This window comes from Mixophyes fleayi, chromosome 5, assembly GCF_038048845.1.
Source record: "Mixophyes fleayi isolate aMixFle1 chromosome 5, aMixFle1.hap1, whole genome shotgun sequence".
Lineage (NCBI taxonomy): Eukaryota > Metazoa > Chordata > Amphibia > Anura > Limnodynastidae > Mixophyes > Mixophyes fleayi.
This window is the reverse complement of record NC_134406.1, coordinates 190,277,117-190,304,228: the sequence shown is the minus strand read 5'-3', so window position 1 is coordinate 190,304,228 and position 27,112 is coordinate 190,277,117.

Genomic DNA, 27,112 nt, shown 5'->3' with positions numbered 1-27,112 from the left:
AGTGGGTGGTAAACTGTTACTGTAAATTATGAAATTATATTAATTTATGAGTCTATTTCCAGCTTAGAATCCTTAATTAGCTCCAGTGTCAGTCTGGTCTGGTTGTACCCTAGGAGTAGCAATTTGTGCACCTCAGTGGTCCCAAGAAGCCTGAGTTGGTTTCCACTAGAACAGGTGCACAACTGGGGTTGAAAGCATGTCTGGTAAATGTAGGAACCATATTGAAACAAAATGGCCATCAAAAGAGATGTAATATGTCACTTCTGATGTGAAATCGAAGCAATTAGACCCGGTGACTAGGGGGCAAACTCTTTGATCATTTATAGTCATTGAAATGTGCAGACACATTGTTTTATTTATTTTTTCACTCTTCTGCTCTGCTCCAACACCTCTGTGACATAACTTCCCTCCTATAGCAGCTCCACTCTCTCAAAATGGCTGCTCCCCTTTCTCTCCCAGGCAGCTCCTATTTATATCCTCCTCTCTCCTGATTGGTGCTGACCAGCTACTTGGGTTCCCTCCTCCCTCCTCCTCTATTTTCTCCTCCGCCCAGCAACCTAGACTGCTGAGAAGGGCAGATACGTTGCTGGAATATACGCCTTTTTGTTGGAGATCATGGGTGCCACCATTTTCTCGTAGTCCATGGCTGCAGTTTCACATCTGTGTTTGGTTTGTATTTTTACTGTATTCGTGTAACTGACAGTGGTTTTTGGGACCTGGGTACATTATACTGGGACCACTCTTGCTACTCCTAGGATACAACCAGACCAGGCTGACAATGCAGCTGGTTAATGATTTGGGAGGAGCATACTGCCCCATTTTGTAGTTCTGTGTACAAATTTCCAGCTCACCAAACCTTTACAACAGTTACTTTCGATGTTGTAAGTGGAAATTTAGGTGCAAAATATAGAGCTGTTTTCACATGACCAAAAAAGTCCACTGAATTGAATCTGCATATTTCAATACTTTCTATAAATCTCAATTGTGCACCCCATTATTAGTGCTTTCCTAAGAATGTCCTAGGACATAATGGATAATAAAATGGTGAAATTAAGTATTTATTTTCAGAAAATCATTTTCAGAATTAGTTTTAGAAACTTTCCTCCAAGTTTAGCTACAGAACTATACACCAAAGAAAGTCTAGCTTTTCTAAATTGGTAAATGATAAGATCCTTTTTTATGAGTTTCCCTGCTATAGCATTTAACATCCTGCAGAGGAAAGGATGAAAGTTGTTTGTTAGTAGAAAGGACATATGTTTACTATAACATGTTACAATGGCAACTATTATAAATTATAACATAGACATAAAAAAATGAAAAATTGTTAAATTTGTGACTGGCGCTGTCAATGACTTTTCTACTTTGTGAGTTAGATAACAAGGAAAAGACTAAAATACAACACAAAAGTGACAGGTTTGTTTTAGAAAACTGAAGTGATATTCCCCATGTCACACTTAGACCTTGATGAACTGGACTAGATTTCATTAAAGTTGTCATATCACTTATGCGGATGATACCCAAATCTATCTATCCTCTCCTGATATCTCGACATCTGTGTTGTCCCGTGTAACTGACTGTCTTTCTGCCATTTCATCTTGGATGGCCTCTCGTCAACTCAAACTTAATCTTTCTAAAACAGAGTTAATAATATTCCCACCCGCCAACAAGAGCATACCTGACATTTCTATCTCTGTTGATAACATGACCATAAATCCCACCCCACAAGCTCGCTGCCTAGGTGTAATCCTTGATTCACGCCTATCCTTTGTTCCCCACATTGACTCTATATCTAAATCATGTTACATACATCTAAAGAACATTTCCAGAATCCGCACATATCTCACACAAGACACTGCTAAAACCTTAATTCATGCACTAATCATCTCCCGCATTGACTATTGCAATTCCCTCCTTACTGGTCTTCCCAAAAACAGACTCAAACCCCTAAAATCTATTTTACATGCTTCGGCAAGACTGATTTTCCTTGCAAATAGCTATTCCTCTGTTGAATCACTCTGTATGTCTCTACACTGGCTGCCTGTCTTCTACCGAATCCAATATAAAATACTTTTACTAACCTACAAGGCCATCAACAAAGCTGCACCAACATACATCTCCTCTCTTGTCTCAAAATATCTCCCAACTCGGCAACTCCGTTCTGCAAAAGATCTGCGTCTCTCATCCACCCTCATTACATCCTCCCATTCCCGGTTACAGGACTTTTTTCGGGCTGCACCCACTCTATGGAACTCTCTCCCTCGCACAATAAGACTCTCCTCTGTTCTACAAACTTTCAAGCGTTCTCTGAAAACCTACCTATTCAGACAAGCTTATAATATTCCTCAACCACCATCTTAACCTCACTACCTTTAGCCTGTTACACAATTTCACACAAGACAACTACCCCCGGAATAACATTGTTGTGTGACAGGATCATTTGCTTATGAGTCACCCTACCTTTGCAGTCTGGCTGGGCCAAGATGCAAAATGTATACTTAACCTCATCATGTCAATCTCCCATTGTCCCATAGATTGTAAGCTTGCGAGCAGGGCCTTCTCACCTCTTTGTCTGTTTTACCCAGTTTGTTTATTAGTTTATTACGTTTGTCCCCAATTGTAAAGCGCTACGGAATATGTTGGCGCTATATAAATAAATGATGATGATGATGATGATGATGATGATGCACAGTGGAGGCAGCCATGCTCCCCATAACACCTTCATTCCTTTATCAAAGGTGCTCATTCAAATTTTAAAGCAATTCAGTTTAGAGCTTGACATTTGAGGAAACTCCTTATTTTACTCTGTGTACAAAATGTTCCTCCACATTCCCTCAGCATGGTCTGTAGCTACAGATTCAGTCCCTTGCACTTATACTGGTTGGCACTAACAGGACATTTGCAAGTTTTACATCTGCATTTCTAGTTGCATGTATTTTAAGCAGGGCTGGATTAAGGGAATGGAGGCCCCTGGGCTAAGGGGGCCTCCATTCCCCCGTGAGGGCCCCCCGCCTCGTGATCCGAGCTGCCCGCCTCCCGTCCCCCCGTGATCCGTGATCCGTGCTCCCCGCCTCGCCGGCACTTACCTCCTTCTCCGGCGCTGTACGCTCTTTACTGAGGAGATCTCCTGAGAGTGAGACTCACGAGATCTCCTCAGTAAGGAGACTGCAGCTCGCCAGGGAAGGACCGCAGTGAAAGTGCTCAGCAGCACTGATCGCGCCCAATCAATACTGCTGCTGAGCAATTTCAAGGGCCCCCTGGATGCCATAGGCCCCTGGGCTGTAGCCCAGTTAGCCCTATGGTAAATCCGGCCCTGATTTTAACATACATCCAACTTAAAATGTAGTGTATTGATACATCCAGAAAAAAACAGTAATCACTATCAACTTCTTTCCTGGATCAAGCTGTTTGAATGTAATTTAACCCAGGCCCTTTAAACAGATATTGTAGAAATAAGTAAATAACACAGTCATATATTAATAAAATGTCTATAAAAACTCCCCAAAAACACATCTTTAATTTTAAAAAATAAAAACTTCTTTCACAGCATAGTCCAATGGGAGTTCTTCATTCTTGATAATCCACAGGAAATAAAGAAACTTAATCATATTGCACAACAAAAACTGCTTCGATCATGCCCTGGTGCTTAATGATTATGTCCTCAATTGACTGGTAGAGTCAATAGCTGACCAGTCAATCACAAGCTTCCAGCATGCGGAAATACTTGTGATTGGCTAAGTTATTCTGTGCTGGGAATCAGTACAAAGTAGTTCTCAACATGCCAAAGGGTATCTTACTTTACCAAACCATTTTTAAAACGTGTGTGTGCATTAGTTTCTTACTTATTCTATATTTGTATAATAGGCAGGGCTCTTAACACCCAAGTAAAAGTTACTAGGACCACTGGGTTGCAAAGTTACCTCTCCAGGTTACTTCATTTTAGCAGGTTTTCCTACAGCCCATGGGTACCATTAAGAGCCTCAGCACTTTTCAGCACGGTTCGGGTAGCCTGTTTCTTTGTTATAGTGTGAGCTGACTGTCTAGCCTGTTGCTCATTTACACTATATCCAGGTGACCCATTCTTCTTGTTCCCCTGTTTGGACTAAGGATTTTAAGGTAGTGGGCATGCTGCCTTGTCTTATTTATTATTAAACTATTAATACAATTTTTATCTACTACAGTTTTCTTCACTTCGAATTGTTTTTGTTGCATGCGCAGATCGATTGCTTCAATATGACATATGTTGGTAGAAAAAGGGTAATGCATGTAAAAAAAGGAAATTCAGACTTACTGCCTTGGGAAACACAATTGACATGACGTGATTTAGTTCCTTAAAGCATCACAAAACATTACATTAGTGGGATCATGATGCATCAGATATCAGTTCAATGCTGGTTTCCCAGTACCTTCCAATAATGTATAAATACATGAACACACAGTTTAGGATCAAAGGAAAGAATGTCTTATGTGTAGAATTTCAAATTAGGAATCCGTGGGAGATATCCTAACTAACATATTGGTTGGGACTATATACTTAATGTTACGGAAAACGGCTACTGACATGAACTTCTAGAACAAATGAGAGGTCTTTGCCGTAGAGTTAGTTCCGCTCACATGTACTTGGATGCCCTCAGATCTTAACTCTAGCGTAATAGAAGTTTATGTGCAGTACTGAAGTGCAGAGGTAGGAGGCAATACCCAGAAAACAGAACATAAATACCAGGAACAGTCAAAGGTCAAGGGTCCGTAGCAAGCAAGTTAGTCTGGGACAGGCCAAAGGGATAAAATTTATGTGGATTCGACCTTCCACCTCCTCCCGTTGCATCCCGATCCATTTAAATTTATGGGTTATAGTCTTCAGGATGAGTTGCATATTGACAAAGTTTTGCCCATGAATGTTTTATGTCTTGCGTATATTTTGAATGCTTTAGCTCATGTCTGCACTGGTGCATCAAAACAGGTACAGGGCATCGTGGCTTAGCGCAATACTTGATTTTCTGTTGGTAGAAACCAGGAGAGCTCAGAGACTTGTAGTCAGATCTTGTACACAGAACAGGCTTTGTTAAGAGAATTTTGGGGTGGAAATCAATTTTAGAGAGGGATGTTGTAGCTTGCTGCCAGCCAAGGTTATTAAATTGAAAGGTCGATTGGACATGTTTGAGGATTCCGGTAAGGTTAAATTGAAGAACATTCAATCCCTTTTGGGCCTGCCTAATTTTTTGTGTAGGGTTATACCTATGGGCAGGATTTTCTGTAGAAAGTTGGAAAGGGCTACCGCAAGGGTGCAACAGGTGCATTACTACATTAAGACAACTCGAGAAATAAAGAAAGATTTGATAGAATTGTGCATTTTTGTACAACATTTTAATGGGTTTTGTTTGTAGGTCCCTGCTTCATTTTCAATCAATCACTCTACACATGCCCAGAACCGAACCGTGCGCCACAAAAGGCAGCCACCTTCAATTCATCTACGAACACAAACGACATTTACTACAGCCTACAATTTCAGGGAGGGAACAGAGCAGGGAATGGGTATTTGGCCGTAGTGCATGTACAGTAAGAGCATACCAAGCTCGAATGCACGCAGCAGCATCAGATTCAAGCTCTGGGCATCTCTCAGCTACTTGTTTTTCAGTCATATCTCTTGCTTAAGCTATAGGACTAGTGCCGCTTACTAATGATAATGGCTGTGTATGCATGTTATAACAGGTGTATGCAATCAGTAGCAACTGTAAACATGTATTTAATGTACACTAGACATTAATAACATCCTAATAAATGTATTTTATGGAAAAAAATGAAAAAGGTATCTTATATTTTTAATGTTTTGCCATTAATGCCTATTTTATTATTAGGTGACATTAATTAAATTCTTCTGTGTATGCTTTTGAGAAGCTTTTACAATCCTACAAAACTGATTTTACATATGCTTGGCTGCAGCAGAGATCAGCATTCTATCTATATTTTCAGTGGTGATGCCTTTCATCCAACCAGGTGCTCTTTATATGGGAAGGGAGACCACATTTATAAGCACAATTCTACTAATAGACATTCCAATGTATGATAGTGACACATGTTATAAAGACTGTCCCAATGTTCCCTCACTCTCCTGATTTATGAGACTTGAATGAGCTGTATTTTAGGAGTAAAAGGGAAACATTGAAAGTAATGAAGGGATGGTCTAAAATGATAGTATTGACTCTGTATTATATGGGGCAGTTCTCAAAAACAGAAGGGTGGACAAATAGGTGCAGTTGCGTATAAATAAATCTGTTGGTCATCTGCATTTTCAGTGGTTAGATAACAAACCTTCTTGTGTTTTCATGACAAAAAACAGATGCCTACAAATAGATAAGCTAATATTAAAATAGTCAATTCAGGCTGGGTACACACTACAGGGTTTTCAGACGATAATAAATAATATATCTGTAATATATACATCTATGATAATATAAAAATTATTCAGCACACTATGGGGGGTATTCAATTGTTCGGCTTGACAGCCAAAAAACTCGCGCTCTAAAACTATCACCGTTAAAACGTTAATTACTCTCTGAATTTCCGCGAGCTGAAATTCAGCGAGTAAATTACCGTATGAATGTTTTTTAAGCGCAATTTTACAGTATTAACGGTAATAGTTTTAGAGCGCAAGTTTTTCGTCTGTCAAGCCGAACAATTGAATACCCTCCTATCTGTTTTAAAATTTAGAGCAAGCAGAACATGCTCAATAGGGTGGGGCTTCTCTATTTTGTAGCACTGCAATACCAGGGCTTGTGGCTTGTAATTCTCTAAGGTTACAGATATATTGCAGATTGATAGTGTAATCCACAAGGAAGAACTATGGATGCGACAGCACCCTAACTATCGTGCAACACTGTCCTAAAGATGTGTAATGTATTTTCAGTTGTTTTTATTGGAAATAATAGAATAATAGTTTACTTCACTTGTATTTTTTTAAAGGGATCTGCACTCTTCTCTGTCATCTAATCAAAAAGCTAAGAATGTGAAGAGAGCGTTTTCTATCATTAACATTCTATGTAGTGCTGTATAATTAGTAAAATATGAGTACATATTGCATATAAGTACATGCCCAAACTGAAAGGACAAATGTGATTTACATTTTTTAAATATATGCCATTTAAGTTAGTTTGATGACTGGAGCACAGTAGATTAAAAACATATGGGTTTTAAAGGTAAACTAAAGAAGTTGCTTTATGGGAAACAATTAATACTATTCTGGTGAATGTGTCTAATTGGATCATTTGTATTCTAGTTCTTGAAGTGATTGAAACCTTTGATTTCATTGGATTCAAGGAAGAGTAATCACTTTAAAGACTTTTTCACTCTGGGTAGAAAGCCCAGGAAATAGCAGGTAATGAAATGAGAAAATACATTTTGTATCTTTCACAATTTTAGATGTAAACGTTATCATACCATGACATTACTTGTGATGTTTGACATTCTGTATGAAATCTAACTGTTCTTTTATCAACCATTTTACATTTAGAAAGGTTTCGTGTAGTGTCTATCAAAAGGCCTATGAACAGGTCTGGTCTACCTTATAGGTTGCATTATAGAAAATAACTACAACAATTCACAAGAGTTATAACAGTTCACACCTATATTATTTTAACAGAAGTGAAGAGATTTGAAGTCATATGTTCATCATTTTTTTGCTATCCGCACCAGTCTCCCTCTAATTATGACCATTGAAAAGCATTGTAAATATTCTTGCTGAGCCTAAATGATTGATAACAGTAGACCACAGTTTGAAGTGAGAGGGATAGCAAGGCTAATCAATGTAATTACTGACTGGTTATGTGAAACTTTTGCAACTATATTTGTGAATGTCAGAAGATGTCTTTTCATATTGGACAAACTTGCATTTTAGAGTCAGCAAACGTTTTTAAGAAATGAAGCTCTGATAAATTAAAATGTTTACATATGTTTGTGATCGTTATTTGTAGGTCCTTTCATATAAAGTAGAGAAGCTCAGGTTCGGTTTCTCGAGAACCGAACACACCCGAACTTAGGGGGTCCGAGTGCAGAATTGAAAACGAGGCAAAATGTCATTGTGACGTGGTTGGATTTCGGATCTCGCGAGTTTTGAATTCCTTTTAAGACCCAACATAACGGGGAGTGTGAGGGAGGGCGGACCCCCATTTTTCTTTTCTGCCACTGCTGTGTGCCAATGTGTCCTGGATGTGCTAGGAAGTGCTGTGTGTTTGTGTCATTGCTCTGTCGCTTACCATTCAGCCAGGTCGCTGCAGTATTTGTCCAAAAGTACATGAAAGTAATATTGTGACATGTGAGGTGGCCTAAATTGACAGCAAATGGCTTGAAATTAGTGTTATTGAGGTTAATAATAATGTAGGAACAAGAAAAGAGCAAAATTATGTGTTTTTAGCATATTTTAGCAATTTTTCTCAAAAATCCAAAACCAAAACACACGAGGGCGGTTTTGCCAAAACCAAAACACGAAGCTTATCCAGATCCAAAAAACAAACAAAACCAAAACACACGAGGACGGATTTGCCAAAACCAAAACACGAAGCTAATCCAGATCCAAAACCAAAACCAAAACCAGTTCACGGGGGTCAGTGAGCATCTCTAATATAAAGCAATGTAGGGCCCTGGTAAGAAACTACAAAAGAGGAGTGTTTACATGCTAGTCACCAGCCCTGACAAAGTGACAGCTGAGGGTGTAATTTAGGGGTTTTATAACAAAGTGAAACAAAGGTACTGCCAATTTCTCAAATATTATTACTAATTGTGACAATTCAGGTGGCACTGTTACCACCCTCATTGTTATTGCAGAGACCTTATCCCCCACGTTAGCATTGATCATTATTTTATTTTTCGGCAAGTATTATTGTTTTCACTAAAAAAATGTTGACAATTCTCCAGGCACGAAAAACTTCCTGATATGTGACGGAGAATCTTTCAATGAATATTGTGCTAAAAATTTACTGCACACAATGTAGAAATTTTAGATATCATTTAATTAATAAAAAAATGTATGTAATATATTGTCAGCAATAAGCAGTCTATGATTACTCAGTGACAATACCCAGAGACATAAGGTTCTCTAATCCAAATAACTGTCAAAATTACTATTGAAAAAGTTCCAATAATTGTTACTTACCAATATAAACTTTCTCTTTAAAAACTGCAGAATATTTTTAATTGTATACTCAAAAACAGCCTGTTGTTTTTTAGCAATTTATATAATGTGTTAGTTATACATTACTGATAACATGTTTATCTGTTTGTTTTTAGAAGTCCTTACCAGGCCTAACATTTGTTTAGGCTGTAAATCAGCAATTGCTTGAAACCTAATTGATACTTCTTTGACTATCTATAAAATTGGTTTCCTCTCTGGCTGAGAATAAAGGAAAGAGGAAGTCACAGTTTCAGACAGTTTGCACAGATGGTGACCACCCTGAGTTAACATTCTCATTAAAATAGTTCAGGTTTTTTTGTGTATAAGCAATGCAATGCAAAATAAAAAGTTTAACATACAAAAAGAATTTGATTTAGTTTTTGGTTTGTTTTTTGCCGAAAATTAATTTTCAGTAGTAGATATATTAAAACTTGATAGAATTATATATTTTTTTAAAGTTTATAATAAGAAAATCAAATGTTAAATAATACAGTATGTGTAGGAGAACTGAAATGAGAATTATAATCTACAAATGTTGGGACTGTAATATAAAAATAATGGGACCATGTAATACAACAGATAAGGCACAAAAGACTGATATTTATTTAATACTTTTTATTACAAATAATCATTGATGGCATAAGATGTAGGGCCTGATTCATCAATGGACATATATGCCAAATTTGTGAATATCATTCGCAAAATTACTCTGCGCATGTCCAGAACCAGCTCATACACCCGTGAGACCAGTCATGTCTGGTTCATCTTCCTACGCAAAGGACATATACAACAGCCTACGATTTCTGGGAAGGAACGGTGTGGGGAAGGGGCATTCACCCATAGTCCATGTACAGTAAGGTCATGTCAAACTCGTCCGCACGTAGCCACGTCCAATTCACGCTTTGGGCATCTCAAAGTTACTTGTTTTTCTGACGTATATTTTGCTCCAGCTACAGGGCGAGTCTAAGTCCTGATTACTAGTGATGACGGCTGTGTATGCATGCTATAACATATGTTTGCAATCAGGAGCAACTGTAAAAATATATTATGTACAGTAGACATTAAGAACATCCTAATAAATGTATTTCATGGGGGGAAAAATATCTACCAGTGTACTTATCTTCAGACCCGTACCTTTTTGAGTTCGACAAGACACAGAGCCAATTTACGGCGTTTTAAAACGTTGTGCTCAGTATGTGTGTGCCTTGATCAATTAGGCCTATAGAGTTTAAGATTTATATGTATGTACAAGTTAACCCGTGCATGATACTCATGCATTCTAGTCAAATCAAGCTACTTAAGATGTTAAAAAGGTTCTTGTCATACATTTGGGCCATAGCCCAGGCCTCAACCACCAACCACTCCCCACTGTCACCCCCGGCAACCACCAACCACTCCCAACTGTCACTTCTCCTTCAAGAAATATATATATATTTTTTTAAATCTTTATATACACTTTTAACAATTAACAAATTAAATTAACAAATTAAAAACATCTTAGTATACCAAATTTCAGCCCTTTCTGAATTTTTTTTTCCACACGCACTAAGAATTTAGTAGGTCAGTGTAGAACTCCGCCCAGCAGGTGGAGCTGCAGCTTGGTTTTATTTTTTCCACACACACACAGACAGACTAACACACGCCACTAGACATTTATATTATAGACAAGTTAACCCGTGCATGATACTCATGCATTCTAGTCAAATCAAGCTACTTAAGATGTTAAAAAGGTTCTTGTCATGCATTTGGGCCATAGCCCAGGCCTCAACCACCAACCACTCCCCACTGTCAACCCCGGCAACCACCAACCACTCCCAACTGTCATTTCTCCTTCAAGAAATATATATATATATATATATTTTTTAAATCTTTATAAACACTTTTAACAATTAACAAATTAAATAAACAAATTAAAAACATCTTAGTATACTAAATTTCAGCCCTTTCTGAATTTTTTTTTTCCACACACACTAAGAATTTAGTAGGTCAGTGTATAACTCCGCCCAGCAGGTGGCGCTGCAGCTTGGTTTTATTTTTTCCACACACAGACAGACAGACTAACACACGCCACTAGACATTTATATTATAGATACACACACACACAAACATATATATTTATGTATATATATATATATATATATTTTTATATATATATATATATATATATATATATATACATATATACACGGTAGAGAGAGAAAGAAAGGGACGGAAAGACGTCCTTTAAATACATTTGTGTGGGGTTTTTTAAAATAGCTTATGACTATTAAAGTTTCAATTTAAAAGAATAATGCTAAAACTGTAATGATATATTATGTTTTATTTATGTTAATGTATTTTAAATCCACTATATTTATTATTGGTGGTCTCATGTTTATCAATGTTAATAATTTTTTCAGTGCCGGGGATTTAATTTGTCATGTTGCTGTGTACAATGTTTTCAGCTACACTACTTCATTGATACAGATGTTATGGTCTCCACAATGTATGTGAATCACAGCTTGCCACCATATGAATCAAGGTAATGGCATTTTTACATGGTGTTTTTCAATGTCACTGCTATTTGATGCAGACACTAACCTCATATATATATAGCATATCTGCATGAGTGTGTGTGTGTGTATATGTATGTATGTATGTATATATGTGTACATATGTGTGTGTGTGTATATATATATATATATATATATATATATAAATGTGGATAACAGTACTTAGTGGTTAGCACTTCTGTCTTACAGCACTGGATTCTGGAGCTCAATTCTCGACCATGGCCTTACCTGTGTGGAGTTTGTATGTTCTCCCTGTGTTTGCGTGGGTTTCCTCCGGGTGCTCCGGTTTCCTCCCACACTCCAAAAGCATACTGGTAGGTTAATTGGCTGCTAATAAATTGACCCCAGTCTGTCTGTGTGTGTCTGTCTGTCTATGTGTGTGTGTGTGTGTGTGTGTGTGTGTGTGTGTTAGGGAACTTAGACTGTAAGCTCCAATGGGGCAGGGACTGATGTGAGTGAGCTCTCTGTACAGCGCTGCGGAATTATTTGTGCTATATAAATAAATGGTGATGATGATCATGATAGTGTCGAATTGGGAGATATTTTGAGACAAATGAAGATATGTATGTTGGTGCACTTTTGTTGATGACTTTGTCAGATAAGTAGATGGTATTGACTGGTGGGAAGGTTATTAGCTCAGTTTTTTAAACATTGAGTCCAAGATGAAATGACAGAATGAAATGATAGAAAGACATTTAATAACGCGAGCCAACACAGAGGATGAGAGATCCGGAGAGAATAGATAAATTTGGGTAACATCCACATAGAGATACAGAAATGTAAATGAGCCTCTCAGTTTCCCAAGAGAAGTTGTATAAACTGAGAACAAGAGAGGGTCTAGGATAGAGGGTTGTAGTACTACAACCGTTAGAGGATGCTGAGAGGAGATTGAGTTATGAAGGAGCAATTTGATAAATAAGATGAGATATAGATATGAAACCTACAGATTGCAGATTTTGTATGTAAAGTTAGTAATCAATAATGTCAAAAGCAGCAGAGGCCATGATGAATTAGAAACAAGCAATGTCCTACTAGTGTCTAAATTTAACAGTGATCAAATTATTAACCACCACAAAAACCTTACTAAAGAGGGTTCAATATATGTAATAGGAATACATAATAAATGTAATGTAATAAATATATGTATGAGAAAAGGAAGCATGTGAGGGGCATGGGAATTGAGAGATTGTTCAGTAATCTGAGAGTTTGGGTCAGAATATTTTTTTTAGGAATAACAGTAATACCTACAGGCTTGAATTATGAGAGAGAGAGAGTATATGTTATAGATGTTAATTAAGACTGGATTGAACACAATAGACAGCACTGGACTGATTTGTGGAAGGGTAGGTCAAGTGGAAAGGTAAGAAGAATGGGAGGAGAAGAACAGAGTAAACATTTCCTCATTTGTGGATTAAATGAATGGTAGGGCTGAGAAAATATTTAAATGTTTTATAGAGGCAATTGTGCAGTGAGCAGTTATTTAAAAACGCTAAAGCACTTATTTGGTGCCAGGTCTTCAGTCTCGCAAGCCAGCTACTCTGGCTGCCATCCTGATTCCTGGTATCTCCCTGTGCTTCTGTCATTCCTGGAATTTGTCTGGAATCCAGCTTGAGCAAATCCAGATATTACATGTGCTCCAGAAATTCCTGGAATCTGTCTGTGCCAATATGTAAGCCTGTTTTTCATCTTTGCCCAAATACCAGAGAAACAGTTGTCCTTATCCTACCTACATCTCTGTTGCTTACCAGTCAGTCAGCTCTTTTCCCTGTGAGGAGGGTTGAGACCTGTTTGGTACTAGCAGTGAAGACCATACCTCCTTGTTGGGGTCCCAGGCAAAAACCTATGGCACAATAAACTCTGCATCTCAGAGTGGCTGGCGTGAAATTGTGCTGACCTATTCGGATCCACCATTCTCTTTGTAGCTGTGACAGGAAGTATATGTGTTTGGCAGTATTCAGAGCATTTCGATAGTAGTGGGAGATAATATAAAACAATATATTTAAGGAAGTAATGAGACGTACGAGACCTTTGCTAATGTCATTCTACTTTGTGAGAGCTTTTGAAGGCAGTGATGGTAGTTGGAGAGGTTGCTGTAGAAAGGTTGTGAAGAGATATAAATATATTAATATTAAAGAGGCATTTGGAGTTAGAAGCCTGAGCAATGTTCTGCGCAGGTCAATAGAAGTGGTAGTTAGCAATATATTTGAGTAAAGCATAAGAATTATGAGTTCTTCATTAATTTTGATGTACTTTTAAGGGGGAGTTTTTGAAGGCAGCACATTTTTCTAGTGTGCCATGGCTGAGAACGTTGCAGAGAGATAGAAAGTAGTGCGGTGGTGCAGAGACTTGGAAGAGTTAAAGTGCAAGGAGGTTAAAGTGCTGGAGGAGAACTTGCAGGTTATAAGATGATCTCTTAGAAAGTGAAAAGAGGGTTTAAAAATTCTGCAAATGAACATTGTCTGAAGAAAACAAGATTAAGACCATGACCCTTCTGTTGAATAGAAGAGTCAATCCACTTAGAGAATTTGAGAGAGTAATTTTGAAGCACAAGGAGAATGTTGATAATCAATCTGGATGTTGAAATCACCCATGAATGATGGTGGAGATGCCAGAAGATAAGAAATGAGGTAGACAGGCAGATAGTCAAATAATTGTTGGTATGGTCAAGGGTAATGATAAATCACAGCAAAATGGTGAGAAGGTGTTACAAATCTTGAAAGTATGGACTTTAAATATGGGAAAGAGAGTGATATAACAGTTGCTAAAACCTTGGATGTGCAGCAGTGGTCAGGAGGATTCCACCCCAACTTTTTGTCTGCTTCCAGGTTTGGAAGTTTGGGTGAACTGGAGACTACCATGTGAAAGGGCTGAGTTGAGGCCATGTCTAATTGAGTTTAGACAGGTTTGGAGGTTTGGGTGAACTGGAGACTACCATGTGAAAGGGCTGAGTTGAGGCCATGTCTAATTGCTTACCTGCATCAGCTATCTACCTGGTATTAATTTCTGCATTTTCCTGTATGCTCATTATTACACCATCAAGTTGTACTTCCAGCAATAAACATTGTGTGTTTTCACCTCATTCCTGGCTCCTGAGCTGTATTTTTCATTGAATCATGACAACATTTAAGTGATTGTGAAAGAAATGGCACAGTTGATAAGTTTGAGTTCTACTGAATTTCCACAGTGTGGTTAATAAGAACACAATATATGGTAAATTGGGGGGGGGGGGGACTTGGCTGATTTTGGTGATCTATAACCAGTTATTAGAAGTAGAAGGAGAGGGGAGGTAGAAAATGATTGCTTTATTTAAACATCTTATTTTGTGGCAACTACCTGAGGATGTTACAGTTCAAAAACAAAGATAAGAAGGAAGTTCATGAGTTTATTAAAGAGGAGTGGAGTAGTGAGGTGCAATATGAATGACCTCTATATATACACATGACAGGGTATACATACAGAGAGGGAAACACAAAGGTAGAGACAGACCGGTGACAGATATACACACTGGGGAGGGAGGAAAACATACAGCCATGTCAATGGGACAACAGGGGGAGGAGCAGAGGTGCTCAAGAACAAGTACCCTGTGGATAAGAAGCAGAGGTCAGGGGACATACATGTGCACTGTGCACAGAAAGAGGCTGAACTCCCTGAGAGATGTAGGAAGAGGCTGATCAATAATGTGATGTGGGCAGGCCCTCTGCGTCCCCCTAATTGTTATTATGCAAATGAGGCAATAGCAGTTATCCTTATAGAGTCAGACCCAACGGCAATGCTCTTTTAATGTCGGCATTGTGATTGTCGACATTGTGAATGTCGACAATCACGCTATCGACATTTTGAAGTTGTCACCAGAATGGAAGTTTTGGAATTTAGCCTGCCGACATTTTCAATGTAGACATTTTGTACCCAAACATCCATCCTAACCTAGCCAGGACTGTGAGGATCTCTGATCATAGAGATGCTCATAGCATAACTGGGTCTTGATACCCAACCTGACAGGTTAGATGAAAGGGACCCAGGTACCAGCAGTGCAATAAGTGACATTGGAGATGCCACAAAATTACTCCCAGCACCTCTGTTGTCACAGGCAAGCAGATTGTCTCACTGGTCCTCCAGGGTTTGTTTGTAAATGCTACAATTGATATCCCAGATTCTATACCACTGATATGATTTATTTATCATAAACTTGGTCTCCAGTATGTGTAAATGGGCGTTGGAAATTTCTCTGCTGCAATACATAGAGTTGAAAAGTCAAGCATATGGAAAGTAGTCTAAAAATATTTCATCTGTTTGCTTTGATGATGAAAAATCTTTTAGAAAGCTTTTATCCATCACTATTAGCACCCCTTCTGTACAAATTGTAATATAAATAGACCATGATTATATGGTTTTGCCTCCCACCTATCAAAATATATGTCTCACCACTGATATATGGAGCAGTGTACAAAACTAAGAAGACTATATGCCAATTGATGCCCTGTGACTGGATCACTGATAAATAACTTTTGGTATGAATTTGTTTAAAGGAAATAGCGCAGGTCCCTGATTTATATAAATTGCCAATGCACTTATTTTTTATATTGCGTATATTGTGAGATAGGAAATCGTTATCTCTGAGACCAGGGTAGAATTTGGTTTTCCTGTTTACCCTTGCTAAAGGACATTCCTTATTTATGATGTATATATCTGATACAATGAGCCTTGTTTACAAAGCCTTTTGTGTCTTGTGATGTAGGAAACTGGCTTGTTTTTGGAATTTGTTGTTCTGTGTGAATATCTATTCTGAACGTTCTGATGAAAGGCCCCATGTTAATTAGATATTTTGATGTGTGAAGGTTCAACATTGAAGGCAGGAACTTTTAATTAAGACTGGCTCCTGGATTCTCTGCATCTGAAAACCAGATGCAGGACATCACAGCGTTTCTAGAATTTCACATATAAGTGTAAATATGGCTAGCTTTCCAATGCATGTAAATCCATATTTGTGTAAATAGAGTACATCCTGATGCTAAAAATAGCCTGTGTCTGAACTGTATAAAAGATGAGCTGTTGGAGCATGTAATGTATCATTCTGATGTTCCATCTGACCTGACCACTGATACCTTAAATCAGTGGAACTGCCCTTGTCAGAACATTTGGACAAGAAACATCCCTCTGCTTCAAGACCCTGCTTGACAACTTCTTCAATATTGCTTTAATCCTGTGACCTGCCGATTAGACCCTAAAATCTAATCCGTTCTTCGGCTGATTCTGAGGTTGGACCCAGCTCTCCAGTACCACCGCTCTGCCGCTACCCTGCAGCTCTGATCAGTGTGATAGGCCAGGGGGGATCCATCCACATCATCCCATAGTAAGCGGTCCGGAGTTACCAGCCGAAGTGTACCAGCACAGGAGTACACTAGCAGTGACACTTATCCAGAAGGAACGTGGTTCTGAGTGCCATAAAGCAGCTCAGTGGTGGCAGCATTGTAAGCCCCTCCTACTGCGGCAAGAGAGCTCATTTGGGATAACGTAAAGGAACGGTGGCAAAGTAAGCCCAGCCGGTTCCTAGCAACAGACAGGGTGGCATAGGCGGTCCATCCTGTCACATGCCCAATTGAAAATAATAGTGCAAGTGGTATTACTATTTTGGCATTTGTGATGCTGGCCATTTTAACTTGTAGGCTTTGGTCACAAGGTTGTAAATAATAATTGGTTTTGGTAGAGATTGGGACATCTTTTCCAGAAAATTGACTAGTAGACAGTCTAAAATTAAAGAAAGAATGGTCATCTTCCTAGCAGAAATTTGTCAAAAGGAAGATAGTAATCATTTCACTTAATCACATCTTATTTTAGTTACAGTGCAATTGACCAAACATATCCCCATGGAGGGGAGTCACAGTCTACAACAAATATAATGTCATTGGGACCAAAGAAGTAAACTGTCATAAATATAGGCAAAACTTAGATGAATGCGTAATCCAGTTATAAACAACCAATAAAAATTGAGAAAAAAAATCTCAAGGCTCTACACAATATCTAAAATGCAGTATCATGTTATGTGGTTATTTTAAAATGTCACAGTGTATGATTTCACAAAGGAAATAAACATATTTACTAATCTCAGGGTTTCTAGTGCTGCATGCATAATCAGATTGCTTGCAGATATTGCTTACAAAATTATATTGTCAAGTCAGTTAAGAATGAACAGCATCAATTTCCTAGTTACGTCATGCAAAAAGTTGCTAATTTTTCAGGTCTTCCATTTTCTGGGCTGCGATTCATGTGTAGTCACAGATGAAAGGTCTAGGAACAGTACTCTTTTGGTTGAACAGGAGATATCTAGAGTAACATAATGTTTAAACAGAAATTCTACCACCCAGCTATTCTTTGTAGGTCTTTGAAATAAAAGCTTACAAGATTACACAATGTGCTTCTGGACACTTGCCAAAAACCCATCTACCATAGGCTGTTCTTATGCTTCAGCTGTTATTTATTTCCTAGACCAATTATGTAATCTAGCCCAAAAATGAAAGTATTTCTAAAGACTGAAACTTGTATGTGTGTCTCACCTTCAGTGTACAACTATATCCAATTTCTTCCTAAACAAAGTAACGCATAACAATAACAGTAAGGGAAAATACAGTATTATACATTAGTTTTGCATGGCTAGTAGTTTCTCCTAGCTACCTTGCGGTATCTCTTAATATCGGTGAGCACTGATTAATATATATATAACTAACTGAAAATAACAAATAGACTCTTTAGTGCTGGACAACATCTATTATCTGTTGAATGGCACTGTATGTCATTTGTATGCATTATGATCCTCAATGTATGTTGACAATTAATGTGTGAAATTTCTTTTTGCATGCTCCAAACCGGACTTTACGTCATGAACGCAATTGCATGTAATTCATGTCCAAAAGCAAATGACACTTACTACTGCTTGTGTCTAGAAGACCAGAATAAGGGAGGAAAGGGGCGGATGAACATAGGCAATGTACAGTAATTGGCGTGCCAACATGAAAGTGGTCCATTCAAGCTCTGTGTATCTTATATGTACGTGACTTTTAGCCGTATCATTTGCACCAACTACTGTTGTATTTGCAGACTGATAGTGATGACTAGCACATATGCTGCCTCTAGATAGAACAGAATATGTGTATGCAAGGAAGAGAAATTATAAAAGCGGATTGTATGTACAGTGTGCATTAAGACCATCCTGATTTATGTATTTGATGCAAAAAAAATTTAAAACTGTTTTTTTAAAAACACATTTGTATTAATGATAGTATTATGAGTTGGTTATTTCTTTTATAAAATGTATTTTTTTTTTTCAAGTATTCTGATGAGACTTTATATTACACATATGCATTGTGTGTATCCTGCACTGTGTTCTGTCTGCATATGGCAAGTAACATATAGCCAAAGCGTACTTCCATCCAGATTCAAAAGGAAAAGTATTTTGAGATCTTCTTGCAGTTGAAAGGGGGCGCACGTGCATACAAGTCACCTGCAGTTTTTTTTAAACCCAAGTTGTATTCAAATTGCATTTGAAGACAAATTAGGCTCATTATGCTTTATGTGACTAGGAGGCAGTGCCATAGCACAGACATGTGTGGTGACCAGTGAGGAGTAAACAAATGGAAGGTTAATAGACAGAGTTGGTAGTCAGGCAGGCCTGAGGTCAGAAACAGAGTATCTATAAAAGTACAAGCAGGACACAGACACAAGGAGGGTTAGCAGGCAGGGCAGATGCAATGAGACTAGGAAGAGAGAAGGATCTGACAGCTGAACAACTGCTTGAGAGTTCCTTGCCTCCAGAGTCACCATCAGGAGGGTTCAAGGGGTACAACTATAAGGGGCCTGGAAAGATTCAGGGGCCCGGGCAGACCTCTCACCATCTGTCCTTGCCCCCTAGTCTGTCCAGGTCCCCTAATCTGTCCACCATTAACTATCCAGTGGTAATCATTAATATGATTACCACAATTACGACACCCATTTGACACCCATCCGACTGCGCACATCACCGATGAAGCAGCATGATGACCGCAAGTGATTTTGAATGAAGAGTTGTCCGGCACTACAGTTTACTGTCATTTATTAATCTGAATTTAAAGCGGCAATGTCGAGCCCCCGCAGGTTAAGTGTTTAAACACTTAACCCAACATTGCCTCTTTAAATTCAATTTAATAAAAGTTGCGATGACAGTAAACTGTAATGCCAGACAGCCCTTCATTCGAAAACACTTCCGGTCATCATGTTGCTCCATCGGTGATTTGCACAGTCGGTTTAAAGGTAAGTCTACTACTATTTACATTGATTTTTAACACTTTTGTTTTTTATTTGTAGGTCAAGTGGGTGTCAGGTTTTTCACAATCGAAAAACCGTACCCAACCCGAGCTACCTGTCCCATTTCCTTTTTTTCCAGTCACAGATTGCCTGGAAGCGTGCCACATGGTGGCCTATTCACTGCATAACATCAAGAGCAACAAGGTAAGTGAATTGGGTGGGATGTATGGTGAAGAGAGGCAGGGAGGAGGATGTGTAGTGAAGAAGCACAGGAAGAGGCATGTGGGTTGAAGAGGGACAGGTAGGATAATGTGTGGTTGGGAGGGAAATGTGTGGTGAAGAGGGAGATGTGTGGTGAAGAAGCTAATGAGATGTATAGAAATGGGGATGTATAGTAAATAAGCACAAGGAGGGGAATGTGTGCAGCTCACAGATCTCCACTGGGGGGTGTTATCATGGGAAATATAGATTAGCACAATCTGTAGTAGCAAAGACTGTGCTGAACTATTTTTGGAGGAGTTTTATAGTACATGTGGGATTTTGTTGGCATGTGGGACTATTTTGGAACATGTGGGAGTCTGAGGGCATGTGAGAGGTCTGGGTAGCATGTGGTGGTATTTTGAAGTAAGTGAGGGGCATATGGGGCCATTTTTGGATGAGTATGAGTCATATTTTCATTCTCAAAATTATTGTTTAATGTTTGGCCCTTCTGTGTTATGTATTTTATTCACCTGTACATTTTCCAAACAAGTCCAAATTTTCCAATCCAGACAAGAAACCAGCAACAGGTTGTGAAAGCTGCAATGACCGGAACAGTCCACCAACATGTACAGGTACAGTCCCACAACAACCTTATCCTTTAGCCCTCCTAACTCACTCTCTCTCTCTATCTTTCTCTCTTTCTCTTTCTCTTTCTCTTTCTCTTTCTCTTTCTCTTTCTCTTTCTCTTTCTCTCTTTCTCTTTCTCTCTTTCTCTTTCTCTCTTTTTCTCTTTCTCTTTTTTTTTCTTTCTCTCTCTCTCCCCTGTGTGCACTTGAGTTTATAACGGGTGTCTTTACCCTCAGGATGCGTCTTTGGGTAGTTGGATGACCTCACAAATTTACTCCACTAGAAACTCTGAACTGCAGCAGGACTAGGACTGGTGAATGGCCCAACAGCAGAACAAAGAGTCAAGATACATAGACAAAGCAACTAGTGCAGAAATGATGCATAACCTGATAGGATGATGGGATACACACGACAAACTGATTTGGGATGGATTATAATTACAGCTGACCATAGCGAAGACAGGCAATAACTGTGCTATGACTATGACTAAGGTTATGATTAAAACTCAGAAGATACAAAAGCCACAGACAAGGACAGGTACAGGAACAAAAGCACAGTTCAATAAATAAGAACAGGCTGAATACAGGTGGAATGACACAAAATTAACCAGCAGAACCCAACATCATCAACATTTATTTATATAACGCCAGCAGATTCAGTAGCGCTTTACAATTGGGAACAAACATTAATAAAACAATACTTGGTAATACAGATAGACAGAGGTAAGATGGCCCTGCTCGCAAGTTTACAATCTATGGATGTATTAGGAAGGTTCTCAAGAGGCCAAATAGTCCACTACATAGAACAATGCACACATATTGGAAAGCAGGGAAGAGGCAAGTTCAATAACACAAGAAGCATATACTAAAGCACAGAGAGAGGCACTGGGTACAATTCCAGGCAGAACCGAAAAAAAAGGCTGGCCCAGGTTACATACTCAGTCAAAAGTGCAAAGTCAGGTAGGAATTAGTTATACTGTGCCATTAAAGGTAGGGGGAGAGGAAATAAGGAGACAACTCCTGGTCCTTACCTTGACAATAGGCTTTCTTACTATATGTACATATAAGATACAGTGGAAGATTTATGAAAATCAGATTTAATTTTCATTTTCTCAACTGCACTGCAAAAATCAGTTAAAATGTAATTAGTTGTTATTGGCAACACCACAATTTCCCTTGCACCAGTTTTCATACATGACCTAGTTCATTAGGGAGTTGGCTAGACATTCAAATGAAGCAGCGCCTGTCTTATGTCAACATCTTATGGAGATAGAGGTCTGGGAGGAGGAAATTAGTGAGAAAAAGTATTATATAAATCATGACACATACTATTTATGAGATCATGGATGCATTGACAATGGTTAAACCCATTGTTTGATGTTTTACTATGGGGGAAACATTACTGCTTATTATTATTATTATTATTATTATTATTATTATTATTATTATTATTATTATTATTATTTAACATGCTGTAGTTTTGCGTTGTGACAGGATAACTGAGATACAGTCCTAGCAGTGGTCAAAGAGGCAGGTTTATCTAGCTAAGCAGTCAATATTTGTGGCATTACTGCATCTTTCTATAATAGAGTTTTGCCCTGCTGACAATTTTGCAAGTTACATCTATTGTCCACTATGAGAGAGAATGTTGTGGTTTAGGTTTCCTGTCTGCTAGAATATTTTTGTCTGTAAGATTACAAAACTTTGCTATAGTCACTTGTGAAATCAATGTCTGGATTTGTTCATGATTTGTCATAACAATATATTTACAAACTGTATCATATTCTCTGTTTTAGTGTAACATGACATTTCTCAATAGAATGTATCCCTTGTCATTGCAAAAAAAATATTATCTACTTTATGGCCTTTAACTAAACTATAACCTGGCTGATATTATTAAGTCTACAGCTTCTATTAATTATTTCTTCCTTTACATTCTTTTACATTATTTCCTTCATTGACCAATCATGTTGCACTACAGAGCAGAGATGCATGCTGAAGTGATAAGTATATAGTGATAAAATGTAGTATATGTAGAGCATAAAATCATCTATTGTAAGAAGGTTTGCTGACATGTCCTTTTAAGTATATATGGCATAATTTATGCCTTCTGTATATTTTGTGTGTTTTATGTGTGTTTAATGGCAGTGAAATTGATTCCTACTCATGTAAAGCCCAGCTTATTGGTGCTTCACAGAAGCCTTTGTTCTCAATGCATTTCAATGAAACTTACAATTACTTACAGGGATAGATATTGGGGACAGATGGAAACAATTAAAAGTGAGAAAAATGAAATTGAATATGTTACTTAGAGCATATCATGTTTGAAATTGTGTGTGTGTGTGTGTGTGTGTGTGTGTGTGTGTGTGTGTGTGTGTGTGTGTGTGTATATATGTATATATAATACATAATTCATTTATGGGATGTGGCAACACTGAAAATGTCTCCTCTTCAGAGAGTGGCTAGTTTAGCATTGTCTTAAATGTTTGGGTTTTTTGCCAAGCCAGGATCCTGTGGATGTATTATGTGGTTGTTTTTTTTGTCAAGCAGGAAGTCCCTTGACATATTTTGGGTTTTTATTTTGGACAAGCATGGATAATTGGGTGTATTACAGCTGAAGAGCCTAGATGTAGGTGAGTACAGGGCTGCCAAGAGGAATTCAGGGCCCCGGTACAACAACTTCATGGGAACCCCCCTATAGTTGAGCATGGCAAAAGTTATAGTGGGTGTATTCATAAAATTGGGGGCATGACTATGCATCATTAAGGCGTGGCTAATAGGTGAAAAGCGCTAGACCACCCTCCTACAGAAAAAACCCCTGCATTGTTGTGTACACCATTGCTACAAGGGTGCAGTAAACCGCTCGCCGGAGCGTGACATATGTCCCAGCACCCCTGACTTTCAGGACATCTACCAGTATAGTGTAGTATAGAAATAATGTAGTGTGTACATAAAGAGTTCACAGTCTTGGCCTGCCCCTTACATTGAGCAGAACACTCACCAAAAATTGGGATTGTCCCACTAGAATCACAACATTTCACAGACTCTCCTGCTCTCTCCTACCTGTTCTTGTCACTTTCACCACCTACGGCTGCTGCTTTCTTAAATTGCGGCTTGTTGGATCCTGGAATGTTGGGGGCCCTATTTGGAAATAAAATGAGTACATTTAGAAAATTACAACCAGCCCCGACGTTAAATCATTAGCACCCACAAGTAATAATTAGGCCTTCCTCCAGCACCCACATTAAAATAATAGTATTCTCATTAAATAAATAATTCCTTCTCTCCAATCAGCCCAAGCAATAAATTAAAAGTATTTACTTTTCAGAAATATAACTATTTCCTGGAACCATCACTGCCATTAAATAATTCATAGTCACATTTAATAAAGAGACCTGTGCCATCACACACACACTTTAACACAAGCCCCCTGTGCTATTGCACACACACATTACCACAAGCCACCTGTATCACCTGTCCAGTTCAGTTGCAGGTAGGGGTTCTTCACCACGAGAGGATTAAGTTCCTGGTCATTCCGCAGTCCATCAACTCCATCATCTTGGGTTTACCCTGGCTCAGGACACATTCGCCACAGTTCAATTGGCTTTATGCTCAGGTATCCTCCTGGGATACTTCTTGTTTCAACAGATGTCTTTCTAAAGTGCACCCACCCACCGACCTACCTTGTCTTTCTCTTGCCTCTCAAATCAAGCTTCCGGAACCATACTTAGAATTCCTTAAAGTATTCAGCAAGATTAACGCTGAGAGTCTACCTCCACATCATGCGTGGGATTGTCCCATCGAGCTCTTACCCGGTAAAACTATCCCCAAGGGTAGAGTTTACCCACTATCTTTATCTGAGATAAAGGCAATGTCTCTGTATGTCTCTGACAGTCTTCAGCGGGGATTCATCAGGAAGACATCCTCTCCCACGGGGGCTGGATTCTTTATTGTGAAGAAGAAAGATGGCTCCTTAAGACCCTGTATAGACTACCGTCGCCTGAATGCAATCAGTATCAAAAATTTCTATCCTCTTCCCCTTATTATGGAACTATTCGATCGCATCCGGGGTGCCAAGATCTTCTCCAAATTGGATCTCAGAGGATCGTACAATCTGATACGTATTCGGAAGGGCGATGAGTGGAAGACGGCATTTAACACCCGCGACGGGCACTACGAGTACCTAGTGATGCTCTTCGGGCTCTGTAATGCTCCTGTTGTTTTTCAGGATTTCGTCAACGAGATTTTCAGGGATTTGCTGTACCAAACCGTGATTGTCTACCTGGACGATATCCTAATATTTTCACCTGATCTATGCTCTCATCGTCTTCATGTTAAGACGGTCCTCTCTCATCTCAGAGAGCATTCTCTGTATTGTAAGCTGGAAAATTGCCTCTTTGAATGTTCCCAGGTTCCCTTTCTCGGTTATCCGGTCTCTGGCACTGGTCTCCAAATGGACCTGGAGAAAGTAGAAGCTATCATCAACTGGCCACTACCCGCTGGTCTCAAAGCTACACAACGCTTCATCGGGTTCGCCAACTATTACCGTCAGTTCATTAAAGGGTTCTCTTCCATCATCTGTCCAATTACGGCCTTAACCCGCAAAAGAGCCTGCTGCAAACCATGGCCTGCAGATGCGGTAACAGCTTTCAAGACTCTTAATGAGGCATTCATTGCTGCTCCCATCCTCAAACAACCAGACCAAGGGAGACATTTCCTTCTTGAGGTTGACGCCTCTTCTGTAGGAATTGGGGCTGTCTTGTCCCAAAGATCTTCATCCGGCACACTGAAGACATGTGGATTCCTTTCTAAAAAAAAATCCGGTTGTGAATTAAATTATGGGATCAGAGATATTATTATTATTATTATTATTATTATTATTATTATTATTATCATTTATTTGTTAGGCCCCACAAGGTATCCGCAGCGCTGCACACAGTACTAACAGTAGACTATACAGGGTGAAACCATACAGAACAATGAACAAAAAGTACCAATACTTCAGAAACTCCGGCCAGTCATATGCAGTAAAGACGGAGCGGAAGAACAGGTATGGAGACAGGAGGGGAGGGGGCCCTGCTCATACGAGCTTACATCCTAAGGGAGGGTAAACAGACCAGGCACAAGAGGAGCCAGTTGAGGCAAGAGGAGAGAAGGGAGGACGAGCTAAAGGGAGGAGATGGGGGGGTTAAGTAGATGGTTGGTAGGCTTTGAGGAAGAGGTGAGTTTTGAGTGCACGTTTGAAGGAGCACAGAGTAGGAGAGAGACAGATAGAACGAGGGAGGTCGTTCCAGAGAAGGGGGCTGCACGGGAAAAGTCTTTGATTCTGGAGTAGGAAGAGGTGATAAGAGAGGAGGAGAGGCGGCGGTCGTTGGCCGAGTGCAGGGAGCAGGCAGGAGTGTGAATGGAGAGGAGGTTAGAGATATAAGGGGCAGTAGAGTTGGAGAGAGCCTTGTAAGTGGTGGTGAGGAGTTTGAAAAGGATTCTGTAGGGGAAGGGGAGCCAGATAAGGAGCTCTTGGCCATTACGATGGCTCTGGAAGAATGGCGCTACCTCCTCGAAGGGGCATTACACCCTGTAACTGTGATGACTGACCTCAAGAACCTTACTTACCTCCAGGAGGCACAATGTCTCAACCCCCCGCCAGGCTCGCTGGTCTCTTTTTTTATCTCGGTTCCAACTTATCCTTACCTTTCGTCCTGGTTCCAAGAATTGCGAAGCTGATGCATTATCCAAATTATTTGATAATACGGATTCCATGGCCTCCTCGGACAACAAGACCATTCTGAATCCTATTCAAGTAGTGGCTATTACCAACTCCTCATCCATCTCTCCTCCTCCTCCTGGACGCTCCTTCGTAAACCCACACCTCCGTCCTAAATTACTATACTGGGCACACAAATCTAAATTTGCAGGTCATGCCGGCTACAAGAGGACTAAGGAATTCCTTTCCGGGTACTACTGGTGGCCTTCCCTGGGTTCTACGTTCGTAAGTTCGTGTCAGCATGTTGTATATGTGCATGCCACAAGACTCCTAGGCAAAGTCCCTTTGGTCTTCTACTTCCTTTTCCCATTCCCGACTCTCCCTGGATCAGTATTACGATGGATTTCATCACCGATCTTCCTCGGAGTCACGACTTCAATACCATCCCGGTCGTGGTAGATCGCTTCTCCAAGATGTCCCACTTCATCCCTTGTAAAGGCCTTCCGTCAGCTCCTGAACTTGCTAATCTGTTTCTAAGAAATATATTCCATCTCCACGGGTGTCCCCAGGAAATCATTTCCGATTGGGGAGTACA